Source organism: Pipistrellus kuhlii, unplaced genomic scaffold, assembly GCF_014108245.1.
Source record: "Pipistrellus kuhlii isolate mPipKuh1 unplaced genomic scaffold, mPipKuh1.p scaffold_m20_p_3, whole genome shotgun sequence".
NCBI classification, from domain to species: Eukaryota; Metazoa; Chordata; class Mammalia; order Chiroptera; family Vespertilionidae; genus Pipistrellus; species Pipistrellus kuhlii.
This window is the reverse complement of record NW_023425529.1, coordinates 54,833,662-54,838,511: the sequence shown is the minus strand read 5'-3', so window position 1 is coordinate 54,838,511 and position 4,850 is coordinate 54,833,662.

Here is a 4,850-nt window from a genome sequence, read left to right as displayed (position 1 = left end):
TTTTATATATAGAGATTATTAACTATACTCCCTATGCTGTAGTTTACTACCCTGTAATTGTTTTGTAACTACCAATTTGTGGAATAGTATATTTTAAGTGCTACTGGGACACAACTGTTATCTTGGCTTTTCACAACCTATTAAGGCAGTGGTCGGCAAACCACGGCTCATGAGCCATATCCGGCTCATGTGCCTCGGTTTGCCACTCTGTTGACTAATGAGTTTGCTGACCACTGACCTAAACTCTCAATTCCAATAATTCAGGCTGCTGTTGTTCCTTATGATTAAGCCCCTATCCCAGTGGTCGGCAAACTCATTAGTCAACAGAGTGGCAAACCACGGATCGAGAGCCACATGTGGCTCACGAGCCGCAGTTTGCCAACCACTGTGTTAAGGTATCACTCTTGAATGATAACAACATAAAGATATTTTCAGACTTCCGAAAACTAAAAGAGTTTACTCCTAAGACCTTCATGGAAAGAAAGGATAATACTTCAACGGAAATAAAATTTAACCCAGAAGGAAAGAGGGAGATGCAAGAAGCATTGGCGAATAAAGAAATAAGTAAAACGTGGGGAAAATTTAAACGAGTGTTGTCAGTGGAAATACAATGTCTGGTCAGCCCTACTACAGAAGAGGGAGGGCCCCTTGGGAATCAGGGAATTCTGAGATACCTGACTAACTTGGGAGAAAATAGACATTGATAAACCTCACACTTTGAAAATTAGTGTAACAATATAAAATGTGCTGATTGACTAAGATGGTATTTGCTAGTCTGTTAACCAGTCATTCCTATATCCCTTGAGATGTTTTTAAATATAGAGTGCCAGGCCTCTTGACGTTTCTCTGTGATTTTTAGGAGCTCCCAGCCAATTTTGCTAGGAAGTCAATAGTTGCTACTGACTAACCAGAAGGGTGTGTCCTCTAGGTCCCCACGATGAAAAGAGCCCCTTGGAAAAACCAAGGCACTGTGACAGCGGCCGGCAAACTCATTAGTCAACAGAGCCCAATATCAACGGCACAACGACTGAAATTTCTTTTGAGAGTCAAATTTTTAAAACTTAAACTTCTTCTAATGCCACTTCTTCAAAATAGACTCGCCCAGGCCGTGGTATTTTGTTGAAGAGCCACACTCAAGGGGCCAAAGAGCCGCGTGTAGCATTCGAGCTGCAGTTTGCCGACCACTGCACTATAAAGAAGCAGCTCTGGGCAAGTGTCCTGGGATTTTAATGGGAAAAGTTTCTATTCTCCCTGACTTGTAATGTTTCTCCAGGTGATTAGTTGGAGGAGATAATTTAGTAGATCCTGATCATTGGAAACAAATTGTTTTGAAGTGATTACTTAAACTGTGGATTGGCAGAAATTGAATATTTAGGCATAATTACACACACATAAATATTGTGTATCAAGAAGTGTTTCTTATGATGATGTATAACTGTTGGCATTCTGTATGCAATAGCAGGAAGGTTTAAGCATTTGAAGTGATTAAGCAGTACTGCTTGTGAAGAAAAGTGCTTTGTAAAAAAAATTTGTAAAAGTTATTATTAGCTCTTTCATTAGCCTGGCTCAGAAGCAAAAGTTAATGCCCCAAAAGTCCCATAAGAATACAGCATGGCTGTGACTAAAATGAGACGTTACTTACCAGATCCTGAGTCGAGGTCCCATGATCTATGTCTGAAGAGTATTTATCCCAAATCCCCAAAGTCAGGAATAGATGTCAGACATATAATGAGTCAAAGTCTATGGAAATGCAAATTTATCTTTTTCAAATGCCTGCTCTACAGAGTTTGGGAGATTTTTTAAAATGTGTAGTATTATATTAAGACTCTTCTTCCCACCTACCCCCTCCCCCACCACTACCCCCTTTGTTTGAAGGCCTTGGGAATGAGAGCAGCATAGGAATTTAGGAACTATGCCTTTTGCCCATGGAGTTGAGAATAGCCAGGGTTGAGCTAGAGGAGACTTACCCCTTAGTTCTCCCCATTTGCAGCCCTAAAAGAGCAAGATCCTATCACCTCAGTCACAGTGTCTTACTGCTATTATGCCTCTGAGCCTGTTCGCTCTACTACACTGTGAATGCCTCGAGAGCAGAAACGTTGTCTTATTAATCAGGGAATTTCCAGGTCTAGCCCTGTGCCTGGCACTCTGTGGGTACCCAGTAGATTTTTATTTCTGAGGGAAAGAGAGAACAGATAAAATTCCTGAGGTCAATGCACTTATCATCTCAAAAAATACTTCCTCCCCTTTTAAATGTGGCTATTCACATTTAAATGAATTACAATTCAATCAAATGTTAGTTCTGTTGTCACAGCAGCAGCCACAGCTTAAGTGGTCAATAGCCACATTTAGCTCCTGGCTACTATCTTGGACAGTATAGCATTAGACTATTTTCATCGTTCTATTGGACAGAGCTGGGACCCCTGGAGCTCTACACCATCTCTGACTTTGCCAGCTGTTAACCGTGTGGCTGGGCAAATCACTCAAGTTCACTTGTGCACACTTTTCCTCTCCCTCCCGTGGTGGTCCAGTCAGTCACTCCTCGTCGTTCAGGGCTCAGCCCAGTGACCATCCCCAGCTAGGTAAAGGCCTCCCATGGTACCTTGTGCAATTCCTTGTCAAGATTGGTATTTTATGTATTTTGATGTGATTGTGCAATTAATATATGTCTCTCTGAACACACTTTCAGCTCCAGGAGGACAGCGTTTGGTCTGCTCAGCATTGTACCTCCGGTGCCTAGCTAAGTGAGTGACATCTAGGAAGCGCTCAGTAATTATCGAACAAATGAAGGGACCATCTGTTTCAGGTCTGTGTCACAGGTTGGTGCTCTGCCGGACTCATCCTCAGCGGAGACACACAGGAGAGGCCTTCCTGTTGTCATAGTCGTGTCATCCCTGTGCTAACGATCATCACTAACCATGTCCACTCTCTTCTTTGTTGCCTGTGCTAAGTATTTTCGATGTCACCCCTAGTGATGTGCCCGCATAACTAAAACTTTCAAGGTAAAGAGACTGACCGCTGGTCACAAAGTACGAGAAGCAGATAACATTTCATTTGGGCTTTGAGATGGGCACGATTAGCCTTCCTATTTAGAGGTTACCCATCCAAACTCTCCATCAAGTCAAAAACATGCCACAAAGCCTGGACATCTTTCTGGACAGCTTTCCTGTCCTCTAGGAAAACCCCATCTCCAGGTCTTAATATCCAGCCCGACTCTCAGGATTACAAATGCAAAGTTAGAAAACATGCATGTCAGTGCTCCAAAATTCTAGCCACAATTCTCCCAAGGGCCCCAGAGGTTTGCAATCATACAGGCTCCTGAGCATCATCCCACACTTCTTGTTTCAGTGGAAATTTCAGGACATGGGGGCAGTTCCAGCTGAGTGTCCCCCGAAGTGGTTCAGATCTGCACACACCGGCACCCTGGAATGAGTACAGGCAGACCAAAACAGCGACGCAAAGGGGCCGCCCACTCGGGCTCCTGTGAGCCTTCACGTCTGAGTTCATGTGGCTCTCACTCAGAAACGGAAGTGGAAAACCAAATAAAGTCAACTCCTCGGAGGTCCTGGGGACTTAACACTGAGCAGCCGCACGAATACCAGAGTGATGCATCATGATTCATGTTCTCACAATAAATGCCTAGGAAAGGAATAAGGATTTGGCACTTAGTATAAAGCACTGGCGAGACAGCTCCGCTTTCTGCCTGTTGTAAAGTGTAGCCTGGGACATTTTCTCCCACTGAGCAATGTGCATTAGCAACGTTATCTGGAGGAGCGAAGGAGTTACTCATAAAGCATTACTAAATGATGTCAAGACTTTTATTTGTTTTTACTTTTTCGTAATGTTCTTTTCTGTTCTGAGAGAGGTTTTAGAGAAGACATTAAGTTGTTTTTCCCGATGTGTCTATACCAGCACTATATCTATAATAATAGAAGAGTAATATGCTAATTAGGCCAGGCATCCTTCCAGAAGGACGTCCTTCCAGACGACCTTCTGGATGAAGCTGGGGCAGGCGCCAGAGGGATGCTGGTGCCAGAAGCTGAGAGAAGAAAGGCCCACTCTGCACAAATTTTGTGCATCGGGCCTCTATAGTTAGAAGATAAAACACATGCCTAGAGGATTAGCAATTCAGAAATAGCCTTTCTCAAAGTGATTCATTTTGAGAAAGAGGTGTTGAAAAATTAAACAAGTACCTTCTTGATTTTATACTGCTCATATTTGCAGAATAGACTGCAAAGCACAGAAACAAGTTAAGGCAAAGAGCATTCCTATGGAAAAAATATTTAGGGCAGTGATTTTTCAAACCAAGAGCTTTTACAGAGCAATTCTTTTTTTTCTTTTTTTTTTTAATATATTTTGTTGATTTTTTACAGAGAGGAAGAGAGAGGGATAGAGAGTTAGAAACATTGATGAGAGAGAATCATCGATCAGCTGCCTCTTGCACACCCCCCACTGGGGATGTGCCCACAACTAAGGTACATGCCCTTGACTGGAATGGAACCTGGGACCTTTCAGTCCGCAGGCCGATGTTCTATCCACTGAGCCAAACCGGTTTGGGCTAGGGCAGTGATTTTTCAACCGGATTCATTTCATGGAACACATAAACTAATAACTAAAACTCTGCAGCACACCAAAAAATACTTTTTTTTTTTTTTTTTTTTTTTTTTTTTTTGCCAATCTGACAAAAAAAACAGTTTTCCAGATTGACACTCTCAAGCGACATGAGTCAGAGGGGAGCTCAAGAGACAGCGGGACACGTTTGTAGGGCAACCTGTGCCTATGTCAGTGGATGGCCTCTCCCCTCTCTCCCCAGGCCCCTCCCTTCCTAGTGGTCTCTCTTGCCTCTAGGTCTT